Here is a 21,416-nt window from a genome sequence, read left to right on the forward strand (position 1 = left end):
TAGGTATAAATAACAGAAGGGCATATAAAATTATGATGCGATACGTTGACTTCCCAAATCGTTGTTGATTCGAAAGAAGATCTCAATTTATATTTTATTCACACCTAATTCTTTATGGATAATTTGAGCTAAGAATTCTAAGTTGCTATAGGAGTATCGGATTTTGCCTCAGTAGTAGACAATAAAATCAATTATATTATTTTCTAATGATATAAGCCTCTTTTCATAAGGAATTCTCGATTAATCCAAGTGATTAGTTGCTGATTAGACAAAATTGAATCACAAATGGAGCTTCATTGGGTTCTGAGATGATTTTGAGCTTCACTGATTTAGTTTTGTGTAAAAATGGTACGTTAAAAAAATCAGTTCAGACATGAAAAAGTTTTTGTAAGAAAAACTTTTTTCCTTAAAAGTGCCCAATTCAATCCAATTTATCCAAATCAAACATGGCCATTTTTTTTAAATCGACTTTAAATTTTAAAAATCATTTTTTTTAGTGTAGGTCTCAAATGAAATTTTTTTCAGTATTTTTTTTCAATAATTTGGTCAATTTCCTAAAAGTTATCCTTACAACAAATTTTTGTTGGAGTTGTCATTTTTCCATAATATTTTTTTGAAAATAATCGACATAAAAAGTTTGGCCCTTCTCAAATGTTAGTCTAGATAAATTTTGGAAAAACTGAGTATGCAAAAGTGCTTATTTAGTCAAAGTCTACACATCCAGAAAATTTTATTGAAATCTGAGAGGGTGCTGCCAGCTTCGATTCGATTTGGCGCGAAATGCGTCAATTGCAATCTAGAACTTCTGATTGTAATCTGATACTGTTGGAATGAAAAGAAGATGAAACTTCCATTGAACAATGGACCAAATTTGCGGGAGAAGGTGGAAGATTCTTTCAGGGCAAGTTTAAAAAAAAAAAACTTCCAGGAGATGTTGGAAGAAACTTTCGTGCAAAGTCAGACGAAACCTCCCAGAGAAATCATAAGAATACTTCCGAAGAAGCTGGTCGAAATCTTCAACTGAAGAAACTTCCAGAAATTGTCGGAAAAATCTTCCGAGAGGAATCCTGACGAAGTTTAAGTTTTAATAAATAACTACCGAAAATATTTCCCGATTCCCGGGAAGAGTCTACAGCTATTGAAATGGCTGGGATATGGAAACACTAACACCACCTCATCACCAAAAACTTCAAAGACATTACACTTTAGCCACCCATCTTAGAAAGCAAAAGAGACCTAAACATCCCCTGGCGTGGACAAGAGCCATCTAACTTGGACCTTTTAATGAATGAAAACTAAATCTTGAAATCAGAACATTCTGTCAGACGGGTATTGTTTGAACATTATTTGATGAAAAATATTAGACTACTGTTTGTTTTTGAGTAAATATGAGTAACTCAAATTTACTCACTGCAAATATATTAACTCTGAGTACAGTTGTCTTACCCCTAGACAAAAACTGTTAAAAATCAGTCAAAAACCGATGTAATGTCACGTAGAATGTGTCATTAGTTATGAAATTTCGTTCATTATTCAATCAATAACTAATTATTCAAAAAACATTTCGAAAAAAAAAATATTCAAAATTTTCATATCATTTATAACTTTCAATTTTTTGCCTCAGAATCTGAAAAAAAACAATTCTAGAATTTTATTAATTAATTATATAAAAATAATTATAAATATGATTATTCAAAGTCTAAGCACCTTGATTTTCCACCAAATCTAAGATCTATTTTGTTTCGAGTCCGATCATTTTGACGCACGAGGCAATGAGCTCAAATGGCCCGGTTCGATGTTGTCATTGCACAATCGACAACGCTTCTTGTAGGCCATACAATCGATGCGCAATGGTTTGTTTTCGGGGTTTTTTCTTTCTTCATGTGCCAACACTCACCACTGTCATGACTATAATTGCTCTTAGGTGACAGTCAGCTAGTCGTAAGTCGCATGGCTGCACCACGCGCTGTTGAGTCAGCTGATCGCTGTTGGTGTGGGGACATTAATTTTTGTGTCACGTATAAATTATGAAACATTTTGGTTGCCGGGGATTGGTTTCGAGATTTGGCTTAGATATTAAGTCATTGTAGCTTTGAAGAAAGTCTTCACGATTCTCTGGGGTTCGTCACTTGGTCAGTTGAAATCACTCTGTGAAGATTGACGTTTCAAATGCCAAACGTTAGTTTCTAATGGCTATTATGTAAAATTCGCCCAAAAACATCAAAGAAATGCCTCACTTAGAAGTGCTATTCAAGCCGGAACAACAAACTGCAGAACCGAAGAATCGAAGAATAAACAACCCGTCAGATACCGTAATCCACCGAAGGAGAAAGGCGAAAACAAAAACAGTGCTGATGGATCGCTGATCGATTGGGTTACCCCATATTCGTCGGTGCTTTGAGGCATCCACTTTTGGGACTATGCTGATGGGGCATTCGGCAGCGGTTCGTTTCGGGAATCAACGCCGCACTTTTCGGTGGGCAGTATAAGCGATGCGTGCGATAATAACCACCGCGGATCCGAACTGGGCGGTGATCGATGAATGAATTCAATACACCCTAATCGGAAGGTGGAGGGAAATTATGTAAGACCCCCATCTTTAGAATTGAGGAACGGCGAGAGAGAAAAAAAACGAGTGTACTGTGCCAGTAGTTGAATAATTACGTTAACGTTTGTTCCCTTTCCCCTCCCCCTCCTCGGGGTGGGGGATTCCGTTGTTTCGATTCTGTGTCCGTTCGAGACTTTCGTCGTGGGAAGGTATTTTGCTTCGAGATAAACATGCGTCATAGTAGCGAAACGGATCGGAACGACGAATTTCGTGTAACTTTTCCTTTGCCTATGGCCTTCGTCGTCGTCTTTTAGTGGGACTGTCCCACATCCTGCACTCGGGCCTTACATAATGCGAATTCCGTTGCTTGGGCGGTGTATGACGAATTGCCGGATCGCAACATTGACGCATACTTTTTTACTACGCACGGACAATGAGTGTATGGACAATGTTTTTGCTTTTTCTTTTGCGACACCGTACCATCGGTTGGGTGTAAAAAAATCTTACCCTTAATTCACCATTGACCAATGATGATGATGATGATCATAATGGTGGATTGAATGCCAACCGCCGCTATGTTGCACACCACACGTGCGGAACAATTTCTTTCTCAAATCATTTACCGATGCCTGTGTTGACGTACGCTGTGTTCCACTCCACATGCACCTGTAAGCAAGCACGTTTTTGTTTTTACCGGTAGGACCGCTGCGCTAATTGAACTTTGATCCAGACCGTTGTGGTTGCACTGTTGCATCTCGGCGAGGAACGGATTGCCTCATCGGAATGGTTTTCCAGTTTCATAAGTGAGGAAGGTTTTTTCACCCAGATCTGTTTGTGTGCTTGAACTCATTTTCTACTGTTAGTATTGCGCATTTTGCACCGCTTCAGATTCGTGTGCAAAAAAATAATTAAACAGACATTTTTTCGGACTGGCCAGCAAATTGAAACAATCAAATCGATATTAAAATTTGATTTCAATTATCGCGACATTGGTCTGAAATCACATTGTACTAAATTAATTGGTAATTGGAACGACCTTCGCGCGACGCTAGCACGCCTCTAGTGTTGGGAATCAAAAATCTTTGACACTTCTACAGAGAACAACTGGTGCAAATTTGATCAAAGTAGTCGATCGCGTTCAGAAATAACGTCAAATGGAACTCGAAAGAAGAAAAAATATTGTGCACAAACACCTGGAAAATCTGGAGAGGTCCGGTTCCAAGCTGGCTAAAGAGCTGAAGATGCCGAAAACAACAGTTTGTCGAGTACTCAAAACCTACAAGGAAACCCTGAGTGTGGAAAGGAATCAGCGGACCTACGAAAAAAACTGGAACAAATCGATCCGAGATGTGGCCAGAAGGTACAACGCCAACTTTCAAACGGTGCGGAACATCCTTGCCAGGGAAGGATTCAAGTCATACAAAGCCAGTAAACATCCGAACCGGCACATGAAGCAGAATTCCGTGGCCAAAAAGCGTGCAAGGCTCTTGTACAACCGTGTTTAGACGAAACACAAGGGCTGCACTTTGATCGATGACGAAATATACGTCAAACTCGATTTTATGCAGCTTCCCGGTCAAAAGTTTTACATCGCGATTGGACGTGGGGAAAGATTCAAGTTCGTGTTTACCGGCAAGTTCGCGAAGAAGGCCATGATTTGGCAAGCGGTTTGCAGTTGTGGCCTGAAAACGGAACCATTCGTCACATCCTCGACGGTGACATCCCAAGTTTACATCGAAGAATGCCTGAAAAGGCGTGTATTGCCGTTCATCCGCAAGCATAGGGGTAAAGTCATCCTTTGGCCCGATTTGGCCAGCTGCCACTACTCCAAGGTGGTTCTGGAGTGGTATGCTGCCAACAAGATCGATTTTGTCCCCAAGCTAATGAATCCTTCGAATTACCCGCAATTCCGACCGATCGAAAAAATGCTGAGCAATTTCAAAGCAGCGACTTCGACGAAGCGGCGGGGCAGTCAAGAACATCCAGCAAATGCGGGCAAAATAAAGGAAAAGTCCGTTTCCACTGTGCGGGCGCTGGTGGGCTCCATCAAGAGGAAGGTTTCGAGATTTCGTTCGAACTGGAGAAAAGTTACCATCGAATGATGTAACTTTGAAGTTTTAATAAAAGTACTGTAAAGCAACCATTAATGGACTTTTTAAACTTATTGAATCACAAATTACAGGACTTTTTGTGCGTACCAATTTACTTTTAGTCAGCTTTTACTTATCAGGTTCAATTAATACATATTCTAAGCTTGATATCTCGAATGTTTCTCTCAGTAGAATCTTGAATATTTCTTCAAGAGCGGAATTTTATCCGTTTCCATAGTGCAGGATACCATTAAATAATACTAAGATCTATAAAAAATAACAATGTCTCAGAGTTTTTTTTCCTCTGTTCGGGACCTAACACCACTGTCGCAGTAATTAGATTTATTGTAGTATATCCCGTGTCCTTAGTTTAGTGCTTGTCGTATTACTCTATCACTATTGAGAAATGATGAAGTATTCGATTTTTTTACAGTTGTCATTCTTGCATTTATCGCAAGGATCCGACTCTAATTGAAAGGTCCCGCTATTTAAAGGGTGATACGGTCAAAATTTGGTCAATATCAACTTGACGTATTTCTTTCAATTTTGCATTTAAAAAACCTGAACACCCCTCATTTTGAAGGTGTGTGTGTGTAGAATGTTGCTCCTATTTTGATTTTAGAATTCACTCTTCAGTTGTCAAAATGCCGTCCAAGCAAGAAGAGCAGCGTATCAAAATTTTGCTCGCGCATCGTGAAAATCCGAGCTACTCGCACGCAAAGTTGGCAAAATCGCTAAAAGTTGCCAAATCAACCGTTACAAATGTAATTAAAGTGTTTGGGGAACGTTTGTCGACAGCCAGGAAGTCTGGATCGGGGGGAAATCGAAAACCGGAAGCCGCTGAGACGACAAAGAGAGTTGCCGGTAGTTTCAAGCGAAATCCTAACCTCTCTCTCCGAGATGCCGCAAATAAGCTGGGTGTATCGTCTACAACCGTGCATCGAGCCAAAAAACGAGCCGGACTATCGACTTACAAGAAGGTAGTGACTCCAAATCGCGATGATAAACAAAATACGACGGCCAAAGCGCGATCCCGGAGGCTGTACACGACGATGCTGACGAAGTTTGACTGCGTGGTAATGGACGACGAAACCTACGTCAAAGTAGACCTGTGCGCCGATCAAAATATTTTCGGCGGCGGCGTGATATGTTATTTTCTGCCGGCGGCGGCGGCGTGGCGGCGTCACGCCGTTTGCTTTCGGCGGCGGCGGCGTGGCGGCGTGGGTCGGCGTGAGTGTATTTTTAATGATTTAGAAAAAAAAAATACTTTTCAAACTAATCCCACATGTACAAAAAATGCTAACCACATTTGAGTTCAGATTACTCAAAATCGCTAAAACGTAGGTCACTCATAGTGTGAATAAATTTTGCGACACTTTCCCGGGAAAAAGTTCTTGAATATATGGAAAATTTAAGAAAATTTTACCCATGTTTAGAAGTGCACTAGTGGAACGACTACAACCACATTCAGTTTTCCTCATATTCGAGAACTTTTCCTCGGAAAAGCGTCGGAAAATTGACTCATTCTATGGGTGAGCTACGTTTTCGCGAATTTGAGTAACCTGAACTCAAATATGAGTAACTCTTACTCAATTTTGAGTCGTTCTAATTGGCCATGCATTCAGAATTTGTTTAGAAAAGTAAGTCAAGTGCTTATTTACATTTGCAGGGGGTTGAGTCGTATAGCAAAGTGAAAGCAACCTTTTTATTAAGTATAAGAAAAGTACGTTATGTAGAGGTGGATAGTATTGAAAAGTAATCTTTTATCATTTATTGAGCATTACACGTTATTTATGTGTTGATAGTGATAAATGATGTGCTTTTATTACTCTGATGCATATTTGAATGTACGCGCATTGTAGTCATATAACTTGTCTTTATGTAATTGAAGATGAAGTCTTTCGGATATACGTAGAATCCCGCACAACTTGGACCTGTTAGAGATTAAAAAAAAGATCAAATTTCAGCGTGTTGTTAATAATATTTATGTAAATCCCTTTATTCACCTTTATGTAAATCCGATTCTCGTCAGTAAGCCAGTGATTATTGCACAATTCTATTTTTGCAAATGCTGTAATTGTCATGAATTAAGAATGTTTTATCCACATTCTTATGGTGGATGGCTGACCGACGTGCAGATACGGTCGGCCCAGCTATGTTAAAAACTCGTTCACTTGATGTTCACACACAATACCTTTCGCGAGACCTTGCGAACCAAGGCTGCCAAGCTTTCTAATTTTCCAAAAGCAGAGAATATCTCCATCTACAACGTTGTTCGGGTATGACGTAGCCAAAAATGCGGTGCACTCTTTCTCGATGACAGAGGTCACACTATCTTCAACGTTTGAGTGCTTCATAGCAAGACTGAGCAACGAGGAAGATGAGTTAGAAGGAAGTTCATCGCACTCATCTGATTAGAAACCCATTTGAATATTCGTTTTTTAATGATGTCCGTACAATAAATTCATATCATATAGTACGTACAAGAAATTGGTAATCGAGCGTTCATCCAAAGCACTTTTAATGCATTTCAGGTTCATAAATCGAGGGTCAAGTAAAGTCGAAATCAAAATTAGGTCCTTTACAGGAAACTTTCGATTCAGATGGTTCTTCATCCCCAGATTCATGTGTGTCATGGCAAGCAAGTCCTCATTTTTTTCACTGATACAAGCTTCAATCTCAGATCGCAAGAGCATGGCAATATTAACTGTTGCATTCTTTTCAGCAGACAACAGGGTAACTATAATCTGTAAACCAAAACGGAATTTTACTACAATCTATTCACCACCATTATGTCACCATGTTTTAGAAACAGACTAGATTAAAATCACATTGGAACTAAAATGAAACTTTTCACACTAGACGTTCGCTACGTGATCGACTTTTAACTGGCACGTTTTTAACTTGTCCGCTGACTGAGACAATTTTTCAGTTGAAGTACATTTTCTTCCAAAATGATGCAATTTCAAAACGTCAAGATTAACTGGATGAACACTAATGCTTTTTAAATGCATTTCAGTTAGTGAATTCCGTTCGTTAGGTGAAAATCAAACATTATTTTCTCAGCTATCGAATGGCTAGTGTGTCAGTAAACGAACATCTGATCTTCAATGCACTGGTTGGATATTAATTTTCAAACCCTATATGGTCACCAAATGGTCAGATGGAACTTATTAGTAGGCTTAGTTACTAGAGATATAGCAACAATAGTTTACAATTATAGTTTCAGAACCATGACTTAAAAAAACTCACCTCAAACGGCTCAAGAAAGTTTCGGAAGTATTCAACTAGCGCCCACTCATGTGCTGTGAATATGAGATCGTGAGACGGTTCAATACAGCATTCACGCCAGCTCTATTTAGTTCGATACTTTTCATCATCTTACGTAAGTAATGCTAACGTGTTACGCTGATTGTTATAAGTGTTGAGGCTTATTTAGGTCCTTGACGGAACATTGACATTCATTTCACACAAACTCGGAAGTTGAGCATTTAGCTCCTCCTCCATACTAGATAACGGGTTTTGCCCATCCATATCAAGTCAATCTCCAGATTCTTCGATATCGGTTAAGATGTGTCTGTTTATTTTATCCATTTCGACTTACAATTCCGGACCTCGGTATCACCCGGACTCTTCTTAGCCTCTGACATGCATTACAAGCAGATCACTTTCTCCTTCAATATATGTATTTTCACGTCACTCTTTCCACGTTTCACTTTAAAGGTTTTTTCCTCTCGAAGTATCAATCGACAGAAAATTCAAGGGAATTTTATTTAAATTCAAATTCGACATCGCTGAAGTCGTCGTGAATGGAAACAAAACCTCGAAAAATCAAATGCGTAAAGACGAGACCGATGCGCAGGATCTATAGGTGAGGCAGAAGGAACCGTAAGTCGACTGTTTCATTCATCCGGTGTTCTCGTCGGATCGAGAGAAAGAAAGAGTCGGCTAGTTTCCTTCTGCCTCACCTGTAGATCTGGCCGTTCTTGCTCATCGAGACGAAACCAGTGAACTGAGATTTTTGACGTTTGATCAGCGCACCAAAACGCAATCTCGAACAAGCACGAGCAGGAGGACAAAGAGGATTCATCCCTGTGTGCTAGATAGAGCAGTGCGAACAAACGTCAAAAAACTAATAGCGAATTCGTTTATTATTCAGTTCCAATCTGGATCGGGTGCCAACATTGGGTCTGCTTGTTTTCTGACAAACGTCAGTTTGCTCGTTTGTTTTTAAAACCCAGCTCCGGTTGACGTTCGCTCTGCCAAAAATTCGGTTTCGCACTGATAATAAACGAATTCGCTATAAATGACGCTAAATAGTTGCCTCATACAGGCTTGTTCGAGGTTACTCAAACATGAGTCAGACATTTTCATTTTCATAACTTCTTTTGAAACGTCAAAGCATGAGTAGTTGGGATTTCTGAATATGAGCAACATTGACTCAACAATAGATAAATAAAGGCAGATCTCAATTTTAAGATTTCAGCACATTTGTTGACTCAAAAAGAAACAAACTGGAATTTTGAGCAGGCTTGAAAAATCTCATTACAGCTTAAACGCCACTCTTCAATATTATGAAACTATGAGATATAATAATAATAATATTTTTTATGTAAGATGCAAGAAGAGGAGGTAAAATTTGTATAGGACACATAAATTCTGTCAATTTTGCTATTTTAGCTGTAATGAGATATTAACCTTCGTTATAACTAATAGCTAATAGCTAACACTCTAATAGCTAACACTCTGGAAGTGACATTGACAGGTTTTATGTCCTACACAAGCTTTACCTCCTCTTCTTGTAGCTTACATATAAAAATTATTATTTCAATATCCCATAGTTTCATAATTTCTAAAAGTAGCATTTTAGCTGTAATGAAATTTTTCAGCCCTGATTGTGAAAATGTAAAAATACGAAGTTTTCCTTTCCGTCGTAGAAGAAAATTTGAAAATTTCGAAAGAATTTATTCGAAAATGATGCAAATTGCAGCCGCCGTGGATGCAGAAACGTACCGCAAATTAAATGGTAATTGTTTTGCATTTTGTTTTATTTGATGCTTGATGTAACTGTTTTTCAGTTTTTGGTTTATTAATCCTAAAGAAAAAACGAAAAGACACGAAATATTTGCCCATTTGTGTATTTTTGACTCATTTTCCTATATTTTGGATTCTATGGAAATGAGTAGAAATAACTCATCAACAAGTACCTCACCATTTTACTCAAAATTTAGTGTTGGCAATGTTACTAAATTTAAAGAAGATCCGGTTGTAATGAAATTGAGTGAGTTTTCACTAAATTTTGAGTAGTCATGAACGAGCGTGCACACACGGTCTAATTACAACGCGTTCAAGATGCATTTTGCCGAAGAGGTGTTGCGGATTTATCATCGGCGTGACATAAATTTATTCGGCGGCGTGGACAATTTTACTGTGGCGGCGCGCCGGTTCAATTTCATCGGCGGCGGCGGCGTATGAAAATCGTCGGCGGCGGCGGCGTGGCGTGGCGGCGCACAGGTCTACGTCAAAGCCGACTACAAGCAGTTTCCGGGACAGGAGTTTTATACGGCAAAAGGAAGGGGAAAGGTAGCAGATGTTTTCAAGCACATGAAACTGTCAAAGTTCGCAAAGAAATATCTGGTTTGGCAAGCCATCTGTACCTGTGGCTTGAAAAGCAGCATTTTCATAGCTTCCGGGACTGTCAACCAAGAAATTTACGTGAAAGAGTGTTTGAATAAACGTCTGCTGCCTTTCCTGAAGAAACACGGTTGTTCCGTACTGTTTTGGCCGGATTTGGCATCTTGCCATTACGGTAAAAAGGCCATGGAGTGGTACGCCGCCAACAACGTGCAGGTGGTTCCCAAGTACAAGAACCCTCCCAACACGCCAGAGCTCCGCCCAATTGAGAAATACTGGGCTATTGTCAAGCGGAACCTAAAGAAGACCAAAAAAACTGCTAAGGGCGAGCAGCAGTTCAAGGCAAACTGGCTTTCTGCGGCGAAGAAGGTGGACAAGGTGGCTGTACAAAATCTGATGGCAGGGGTCAAGCGTAAGGCCCGGCAATTCGGATTTGGAAAAGCGGAAGCCTAACTGAATATTTTTCCTGAATTTTATACTAATTGAACTTGAAAAAGAAATTTAATTTGATTTTTTAAATAAACGATTTCACCGATTTACACGCGTTTTCCCTTAACCAAATTTTGACCGTATCACCCTTTATACCCTTCGGAGTGTTGAAACACTCTCCAAAGGCGCGCCCCTTTGTCAGTCAAAATTGGATTACTTAGCAAAAAAATTAAGGAATGACACCGGTAATGACCATGCATCAGAACCCTAGTCTTAATCACTTCATAAGAATAAGAATATAAAGAATAACGAATAGAAGATAAGGAATCACATAGATGAAGACTAACTAACTCATTTTTTCCTTGTTTCAAGATCATCCTCGGTGGACAAAGCCGAGTCTTGTCACTATCAACAAGGCATAAAAAGTAATAAGGACTAAGATGTGTTCCTTGGATTACTGAAAAATCCTGTTCCTCTAGTTTGAAGTAGTCAGGACTAGGAATCGGTGGTAGATTTTGCATCCCGTAACGTACCACGAAAAGGTGATCTACCCACGTTACGGGGCATGTCTCAAAGTTTGTCTGACAGCATATTCAGAAACATCCTCTAATTAAATATACCAGAGGAATTCAGTCCAGCAGTTCACTTATGGATCTAAATACGAAATGTAGGTTCTAGAGTGGGCTCACGAGAGAGGCGGTTAATCAGACTCCATTAGTACCCTTAATTCAAATGATGCTGCAACTCACACAAAACACACTACAGAAGTCTGTTCATCATCCTCTATAGACGGTTTCTAACAATATTCCCCACCTGTTCAAATTCTTACCGGACGCTGATAGACCGTTGCTTGCTCTTATCATCACGAAGGGCTAGGTTTCTGGTTTGCCATTGCGGGCATTATAAAACCCTAGAACACAGGACTTTTATTATCCTATGAACACAAAATACCAAAATTTTGCACACCCGCCACTTCCCGCGTCATCATCATTCCGATTGTCAGAAATACCGAGGTGCCGGGATGGGTATTTTACAAAAAATTGCAGCTTGCTCTATGACCGGCACAATCGGCACACCTGCGACACACTGACAAAAAAAGATGACCCAAGATTGGTGTGCGGAGTGACCTATCCCTAGGCAAAACTGGTTTATTCACCTCTGGCGGGACGATACTGTCGGATTTGATGGTGAAATCTATTTCTGAATTGCTGAAATCAATCATGTCGGTTTTGCTTTTCTTTCCATATTTAGCTGTTTATATAAAACCGGTTAAAATATACGTTGATCAATCGGAAAAACTCGGGAATTTATTTTCATAATTTCAATGGCCACCCAACGGCTCTTCTATAAGAGAAAGTTTGAGTGATCCATCAAAAATCGCCTACATACATCCGAACATTTGTTTATCTTCAATCGACAGAAGACATTCCGCGCAACTACCATAAACCGGACTAGTTCATGTTGATCTTCGTCGAGCTTCGTCTACAATTTGAACTTCGACATCAACACATGTCAAGCAGCATTCAGGTTCAATTGGCTAAATTTGGTGAGTTCGTTCCAGAGCGTAAAATTATTGACTGCTTAGGCTGAGTGTGAAAGCAATGCACTATTCAATCCATTGCTCTGTGCAGACCGTTTGTACCAAACGGTAAAGGACGAGGCAATGAAAGAGCCAACAAAAACATTCAGTCACTCACGAACAGGCGACTCACACCGCTTGCCTTCGCTCACCTTCGCTCACCCAGCAAGTTATTGAGACATTTTTCCATAGAAAATGCACGCTCAGTCATTCAAAACAAGTACATATTGGGTACCATCACGGAAGAATAAACGTGCTGACAGAGCTACTGACTGAGTGCTCGGCTGTCAGTGACTCGTTTACCTCTCAATCATGAGGCAGTGAATGATGAGGCAGATGGCAGTTCATATTCATATGAAAATGATTCATTGAACCTGACTGTTTTGCGCACTGGTTCGTTCAATTTTGTAAATTTTTGTCTTTTCAAACCAGTAACGTTGGGAGATCACATTTTTGTGGTGCGTTACTGGCATAAGATCTACCACCGAACCCTAGTCGTGACAACTTCAAACTTTAGGGAGCCAGGATTTTCCAGTAATGAAAGGATCACATTTTAGTCCTTGTTACTTTTACAAGACTCGGGTAGTGACCACCGCGCCGTTATGCATTTCAATATTGTATAAAGGGTGATACGGTCAAAATTTGGTCAAGGGAAAACGCGTGTAAATCGGTGAAATCGTTTATTTAAAAAATCAAATTAAATTTCTTTTTCAAGTTCAATTAGTATAAAATTCAGGCAAAAAAAAAATTCAGTTAGGCTTCCGCTTTTCCAAATCCGAATTGCCGGGCCTTACGCTTGACCCCTGCCATCAGATTTTGTACAGCCACCTTGTCCACCTTCTTCGCCGCAGAAAGCCAGTTTGCCTTGAACTGCTGCTCGCCCTTAGCAGTTTTTTTGGTCTTCTTTAGGTTCCGCTTGACAATAGCCCAGTATTTCTCAATTGGGCGGAGCTCTGGCGTGTTGGGAGGGTTCTTGTCCTTGGGAACCACCTGCACGTTGTTGGCGGCGTACCACTCCATGGCCTTTTTACCGTAATGGCAAGATGCCAAATCCGGCCAAAACAGTACGGAACAACCGTGTTTCTTCAGGAAAGGCAGCAGACGTTTATTCAAACACTCTTTCACGTAAATTTCTTGGAAGCTATGAAAATGCTGCTTTTCAAGCCACAGGTACAGATGGCTTGCCAAACCAGATATTTCTATGCGAACTTTGACAGTTTCATGTGCTTGAAAACATCTGCTACCTTTCCCCTTCCTTTTGCCGTATAAAACTCCTGTCCCGGAAGCTGCTTGTAGTCGGCTTTGACGTAGGTTTCGTCGTCCATTACCACGCAGTCAAACTTCGTCAGCATCGTCGTGTACAGCCTCCGGGATCGCGCTTTGGCCGTCGTATTTTGTTTATCATCGCGATTTGGAGTCACTACCTTCTTGTAAGTCGATAGTCCGGCTCGTTTTTTGGCTCGATGCACGGTTGTAGACGATACACCCAGCTTATTTGCGGCATCTCGGAGAGAGAGGTTAGGGTTTCGCTTGAAACTACCGGCAACTCTCTTTGTCGTCTCAGCGGCTTCCGGTTTTCGATTTCCCCCCGATCCAGACTTCCTGGCTGTCGACAAACGTTCCCCAAACACTTTAATTACATTTGTAACGGTTGATTTGGCAACTTTTAGCGATTTTGCCAACTTTGCGTGCGAGTAGCTCGGATTTTCGCGATGCGCGAGCAAAATTTTGATACGCTGCTCTTCTTGCTTGGACGGCATTTTGACAACTGAAGAGTGAATTCCAAAATCAAAATAGGAGCAAAATTCTACACACACACACCTTCAAAATGAGGGGTGTTCAGGTTTTTTAAATGCAAAATTGAAAGAAATACGTCAAGTTGATATTGACCAAATTTTGACCGTATAACCCTTTATTTCAAATCAAAAATATTATTTATGTTCATAGATTCCACATAATCCTTTTCCCTTTGTCCTTCTCCTTTTCCTCTTCTCTTTTCAGAAAGCGAGCAATGGCGCTATAGCCATAAGACATAAAGACATAGGCATAAAGACATAAAGACATAGGTCCTAGCCTTTGGCTAGGACAAGAGCTAGTGCAAATGTCCCAACCGTCAGAAGAAAATGGAGCGTCAATTAACTTTTCTAGCTTTGATGCTTCCAACAACCTACCAAACATATGTCCGTCGAGATGTCCACGTTTCATCCATTTATTGAATTCTTAATAATCGATTTAAGCAGGCTCGATGTTTTCTGAATCATCTAGCCCCTTAAGTGCTGCACAGTAGGCCTGGCCGTTTTTATATATGTGACGCATATTTGATGTGAAACATATATCAAATAGACAAGAAAAATGATGAAGGTAGGGTAACTGATGATGGTTGGCCCTATTTAGGCCGGTTTCACACGACGTCAAAATTAATGTCTTATTTTTTTTTATGAATTCAACATATAATTATTAAAAATGCGTGCTTAGGGGGAAGATTTACCTTTTTTGTTTCTAATAAAATAAAACGTTTTTATTCTGCAAAGAGGTATGATGTTGGTTGGACCTAAAAAATGATGATGGTTGGACCTATTTTTGCAAATATTAGTTTAGCCGATATTTGTTCAAAACTTTGGTTAGAGCTCATTAGTATCATGAAAAAACGCTTGCTATACAGTTTTGTAACAAATGCTTATTAAAAAAATCAACACATTTGGGTTTCACTGCGTTTTTAAAAAAGTTCACTTTCCACGCATAAGCTATTCATCATGGCTCGTTTTCTTGGAAATCACCGACGCGATTTGAACAAAAAATTAACGTCAAACTATAGGTTTTGTGGTCCCATTGAAAGCTATTGATTTTTTTTTGGAATCGGTGAACTGGTTCCGGAGATATGACCGGAACATGACATGGAAGGAATAAATCCCAAGTAACAATTCAGTAACCATTTAGCATCCACTCTAATTAATGATGGTTTTATAACGGCAATGAACAATCCATGTAGTTTAAATATAGCATTTCAAAGTGTTAAACATTCCTGCTTAGTAATTCAGCTTTTTGTTGTTTTAAAAACCTTTTATAGTCTGGCGAGAAAGTCAAAAACTGTATTGTTTTAAAAATAAATTTAAAACAGTTATCAATCCCTCCTTAAAACTGTTCTGTAATTCAAGCATAAACGTCATTAGCAATTGTTTATTAATGTCTTGATAAAATACTTTATAAACGTGTTCTATCAGTATAAAAGCAACCATAAAACCATAAGGTTTTGCATTAGTGCAAAAAAGCATTTATTGTTGCTTTTTAGGCTTTTTAAAGTGCATCATTAACTCCCCAATCACTCTGTTTACAAATTGAGCTTAAAATATGGTTCCTCATAGTTAATAAATGCCAAATTTATGACAAGGAAATCTCGAAGGATAGACGAAGTAGGATGAAAAATTCAAGTGGATTTCAGCAAAATTTACTCCTTTAGAACAACCAGCACACCATCAACGACTGACCATCTGGCGGAGAAGAGTGAAGTGAGCGTGGCCCTCGAATTCATAATACATTGTCGAAAGTTTAAAAACATACCAGCCTTCTCCAGATCTTGCGAATAGATAAAAATCGAAATAACAACCGACAGCAAACCACTGAAACTGTTAGTTAGCGGAGATTAGCTGGTTTGTGATCCATAGCAGTGATTTTATTCGGCGAAAGAATCAACTCTTTGAAAATTTCATTCAAGCGTACATCCCTGCATCGTTGGATGGTGCACTTCTCTAACCATCCGAAAGAAGGGAATCTTTTTCGGGAACGATTGCGCTTCGAGCTGTTCGAAATGCGAAATGTTGTAAAACAGTATGGAACAGTACAACCCCATAGGGCTGTCCCTTGTAGTTTTTTTTCAATGTTAAATAATTAGTCAAATCGACGTTTTACGAGGATGGACTTAATTTTTTCGATGTTTTCACGTACATTTCACATAAAATTTAATATGGCACTTAAAACTAGGCAACTTAATGAGAAGTATTGTAATAAATTTGGATATTCAACAAGATTTTTATAGGGTTAACTACCCCATTTCCGGCCTATTAAGCACAACCCGCACTTAGTCTTTCTAAATTTTGCGCAGTTTAGCACCAAACGGAAGGTTATTATTACTGATGGCTTTCAACTTTATTTACCTTTCCGTACGTACCGTAAGATTTGATAAAGAGAAACTAACCGTTGAGATATTTTCAAAAGTCTAACACTGCTTCTTGACGTCAAACTCGGCCTACGGATTCTAAACTCGCGGCCTAACGCATTGAAACGCCATTGAAACGCGAATGAATTCACTTTGGCCTATCGGATGATGATAAAAATTGATTCGGTCGGAGCGCTTCTTTTGTTTTTGGGAATAATGGGTGCAAACCTTCATATCACGCGTTCTCATTGACTTCGCTCCGTAGCTTATTAACTAAAGCATCGTATCAAACGCATAATTGACTTGTTAACTCTGAAGTCATGGATTTATTTGAAGTGTTCTGCTCTATAGGCCCAAAATGGGCGATTAGGCCGAACTAGTTCTCTACCCTACCATCAGTTTCTATTTTAATTATTTTGATAAGATCGGATTCATAAATCCTTTTCTATCTTGATTGATGCTTTCCTATTGGATTTAGCAAGCGGCTAGGGGAAATGGCTCGGAAAGGGTTTTTATTGTTGCTAAATAGCTTTTATTGTAGCTTTCAAATGGTTCTCAATGCGTTCGTCATACAACCTTTTGCGGTAAATTAATCTTGAAGAGCTTCGAGAATACACCCTTCAGAACCTTCTCTAGGGTGGGCCAACTAGACATATTCTAGTCTTAATGAGGTTTTGTTGGATGCATTAATAACAAAATAGCCTTGACCAGGGTTTCATGAATGTTGTTTTATAGTTGCTTTGTAGTATTTCATAAAACTTAAAATGTTACTTGGTAAACCTATCATGCGACACTTCACATTACTTTCAAATTCGATAACAAGATCAATAACAATATTGAGTGCTTTGGACCACATTGGGCACTTCCAGGCATGTTCAGGGTGCCCTCGGGGAATTTAGGGTCTTAAAATCAAAGAATATCAGATCTTACAGAAATATGAAGATCAACGCACAGGTGAATTATTATAGTTTTATAGTTTTTTTTCTCATTGGAGTTTTTTTTTTCGGAAATAAGTTTCAGTTGGCAAGTTTTAGTTTGTTTACATTTTATATCCAGTTAATTCGCACACCTTGAGAAAGGCTTAATGTAAATTCATATTAACAGATTATTTCGGCGCTTTCGTGGTAGTTCGGAAATCGGTGGATACCCTTTCAGCCAACCTGATGATGGAATTCTTCTTATAAATTTTTGCCCAACTAGTGACACAAGGTCTTTAGCAGCTTCTAAGATCTCTTTGGTTGTCAAATCACCACTCAACACTACTTCACTTCCATATTTCTTGCGCCGTGGCTTCTGTGCCTGATACGTGGTAAGTGATTTATTTCTTACTAAAAGAACAGCCTCTTGAAGATGTTCGGCCGTATAACTCTTTCTTTTAGCCATTTTTTCAATCGAAGAAACTGAACACTCGGTCAATATGAAATCGAATTTCAAATCAGCTGCGCATGAAGGATGTTAACAAACCGAAGTGCACCTAGCGGCCGTCTTAGGAAACACATATGTCCAACCATCATCATGCGTAGGTCCAACCATGATCATATTTATCTATTCGAATTTCGTCAATTATTCAAAAATTTGAGTGAAACCAATGGGTAAATGGCGTACTAATGTGTTTTTTACATCTTAAAGCAGTATTATACTGCATGAAAATTAAAAAAAAAAATGTATAAAAAAAATTTCTTTTTTGTATGTTTGTAAATAAGGCATGATGACGCGCTAATGCATGGAAAGTGAACTGTTTTGAAAACACATTGTACCTCTATTGTTTTGAAGTTTTTTCAATAAAACACGCACGCAAATTGAAGAAAAAAGGTTTTTTTTTATGATAGTAAAGTGATCTTTGAAATAAAAAGCGAAGATTGACTAAACTAGCGATTGAAAAAATAGGTCTAACCATCATCAGTTTTTGGATAGGTCCAACCAGAATCAATTACTCTATATCCATCATTTTCCAGGATGTTTTCAAGAACTGGCTGTGTTGGTGTTAGATTCGCTTCGGCCAGATTTCGGTGTGTCCTGAAAGGTAATCTTCGTGGTTCGGGCTGCTTTGATAGTTACTTTCGTCAATTCCTACACGTTTTATGTTTCGCAATGCCCTTTCGGCACGCCGACTTGTTGAAAAATATGTAAACAACAACACACATCGTTGAACAGATGCTAAACGTCATCGGAACACAAATGGTGGCATATTGAAAGTGTGTTATTACTTTCTGTGACACCCTATAAACGAAAAAAAAAAAACTCTTTAGCTTGCCAAACAAATCACATATAGCTCAAGATAGCCCATACCTGACAACAGAATGCATAAAAACTTTGTCGAAGATTGCCAAAAGTTATTAATTGCTTAGAATTTAGTATTTTGCGGGGTACCCGAGCGTATGCTCACAGATACGTGCTGCTAACTTTTTTTTCACAAAAGTCGAATTCGCGGTCTTGAACAAATTTGTTCTGCATAGTTTGGCCAATATAAGTCTCAGCTATGGGCAACATGTAGTGATGGCTGAATTTTTGACAAGCAAATGTACATTTTCTTTTCCTTTCCCATACAAACTTTATGATTGTCTCGTAAATCCAAATTGCATCCAAATTCGTTTACATTTGGCACAGTTGTTGGGAATCTCAATTCAAATCGAAAGAGCAGAGGGGAACAGGTGGTAATAATCAACCGTCTAATCATGATGACCCATCCAATTACCAATCTTTCAGATATGTGTAGTTATCGATCGATTCAAGACTTTCGATTAACCTTTTCTAGGCGGAATTTGCTCTCTTTAAGAGTATAATTTTTCATTTTATTTAGGTTACTACCTGCCAAGCAATCCATCAATCGTTCGCATCCGTTGTTGGGAGTATTTTAAACAACCAAAAAAACTATCATCAATCATCCTCATCCTGCTTCCTACCTACAGTTTGCTTGCAACTGAGAAACAATGCGGAATATGTGCTGCACTTTGTTCCTTCGAATTCTCATCATTGTAGCAACTAAGTCTCACGGCTGCATCGAGCTTGTTTAAAACTGCAACATTTCGCCAACAACCGAGACGTGGAAAGGTCGTTTACACCTTTCACTTTTCTACCCATCGGCAAAATAAAGTGTAAGATGTGTGGCGCAACCTTCCTTCGGGTCGTCATCTCTAGACTGTGATACAGCACAGCTCAAGGGGCTGCAATTGTGTGATCACATGGCGTGTGCTGGTCATGGCCTGCTATAAGAGAGGTTGATGCTTTCATCAGGTTGCTTCGTGAGATTGATGATAGCAGAGAAGTTCAGTTAAAAACGGAGCTTACTGTTTCAAACTCCGGAATCTGACCCTGTGCGGTACTGATTTGCGAAATAAAAAAAAACTAACGATTGAAGCTGAAGAAAAATTGGCAAAATACCACACGATGATGGTTCGTTGGCAGACTGGTTTAGAGACGATAAAAAAGCTCGTTTTCACAATCATTATCACACTTACTCGCTCACTCGTACACACAATCACACGGGCTTAAGCGCACCTGAAGTCATTTACTGACCTATAAATGATAATATTTTTCCAACTTTTCTCTCGCTGCTCGTTTTCGTTTCAATGCGTACCTGTTCTTGTAACTGCTGCTCCGACGGTGTTTATTCCATAAAGAAGCCAAAGGCCCTGGATCCACTGGAGCAGGTTTTTCTTCCACGCAATCTCGTTCGTTCCGCTTCTTATTTCTTCTCTCAACTTGTCCTAAGTGCGTTTTGTGTTTCGTGTTTGTTGTTGTGCCTGTTTCTTTTCTTCAATCCAATCTCGGAATTCCTTCGCCTGGGATAGTTTCACTTTTACTTCAAGATCACCTCCGCCTTCGTTGTGGTCGTCGCAGTCGATCGTCTCTCGATCGTTCTCGCGTAACTTCCCTTGTGTGTATCTTTTCGTTTCTTTCACTTTCGGTCACACCACACTCACCACAATGAAAAACATCACCACAACCACCTCCTCATTTGCAGAGCATAATATCTGCCCTGCACTCCCAAAAGGGGGGAGGGGGTCCAATTTGAATATCGCTCCAAACACTGCACAGCGGGCGAAGGGAGCTTTTTCACTCTCACTCTCACATATACACATAAATTACATTCCTGCAGGCCAACTATGTTTGCATAGGCTTCTATGATCCCGAATTTTTATTTTCCAACCTTAGGACACTTTTCACAAATTTTCACTTGAATTTTCGTCTCAACCTGACACGTATGCGTCGTCGCATATGTCTCGCGTGCCGCAACTCGGCGGTCTTATTCCGCTCATCTTTCTCTTTTTCAGGTGAAAATATTTTCTTCTTTCCCTCGACGTCTGAGCGATTGATCACTTGCGCCGCGGTGGCTTCAAAGTATGTGTGAGTGTAAATTTACAGGAATTTACTGTTCCCCCATCGTTGCCAGTACACACCTGAAAGCGGTGGCCAAATTGGGCTGAGGAGAAATGCTTGCTACCGCGGGGGCCTCACCGCAGTAGGCTGCTTCTTCTTTCTTCGCGAAAGCTACTCACTCGAGCTGACGGACTCGCGCGCTCGCACACTCACACACAGGCACACTCGCGATCGCGGATTGCTTCTATGAAACGGGTGGGAAAAGCAAAAAAAAAAAACAACTGAATAAAAATAATAAAATCAAGCAACCGACCAGCAGCAGATCGAGTAGACAGATCCGATTTCTCCGAGTGGCAAAAGCAAACTGACTCTACCGGAGCTAAAAGAAGGAGGAAAAGCCAACAGACGGACGACCTCGACGGATCGGTTCGACGGCGGCGACGTCGACGACGACGACGACGACGACAGAAACGACGAAGACGATGGGTCCAACGCGCGATGCAACGCAGCTAAGCGGTCGAACGGAGCCTGACTTTGCAGCAGCCCATAACCAAAAGAAAAAGGTGGATATGCTTTCTTCTTCTAAAAATGGTCGTTTCTGCACTGGCGAGAGCTTTGGGAGACGCTGAACGGAACGGTGGGAGTGATCTTATGGTCAGAATT

The 21,416-nt window shown here is 39.8% G+C and overlaps 1 protein-coding gene across 5 annotated transcripts in view; it reads right to left on the reverse strand.

Annotated features, from left to right (window-relative positions):
• pwn (pawn) overlaps positions 1–20,944 on the reverse strand; it is a 69,564-nt gene extending 48,620 nt beyond the window's left edge. For 2 of the 5 annotated variants that reach the window (XM_065236886.1, XM_065236882.1), the window contains exon 1: positions 20,011–20,943. The gene's annotated coding sequence lies outside the window, so the exon portion shown is untranslated. Of the gene's footprint in view, positions 1–19,949 lie in introns of all 5 variants that reach the window. The other 3 variants (XM_065236885.1, XM_065236884.1, XM_065236883.1) reach the window with 3 other exon arrangements.
• Positions 20,945–21,416: the final 472 nt, after the last annotated feature.

The sequence above is a fragment of the Ochlerotatus camptorhynchus genome, unplaced genomic scaffold (assembly GCF_037179485.1).
Source record: "Ochlerotatus camptorhynchus isolate MF236.1 unplaced genomic scaffold, CSIRO-AGI_Acam_v1.1 ptg000577l, whole genome shotgun sequence".
Lineage (NCBI taxonomy): Eukaryota > Metazoa > Arthropoda > Insecta > Diptera > Culicidae > Ochlerotatus > Ochlerotatus camptorhynchus.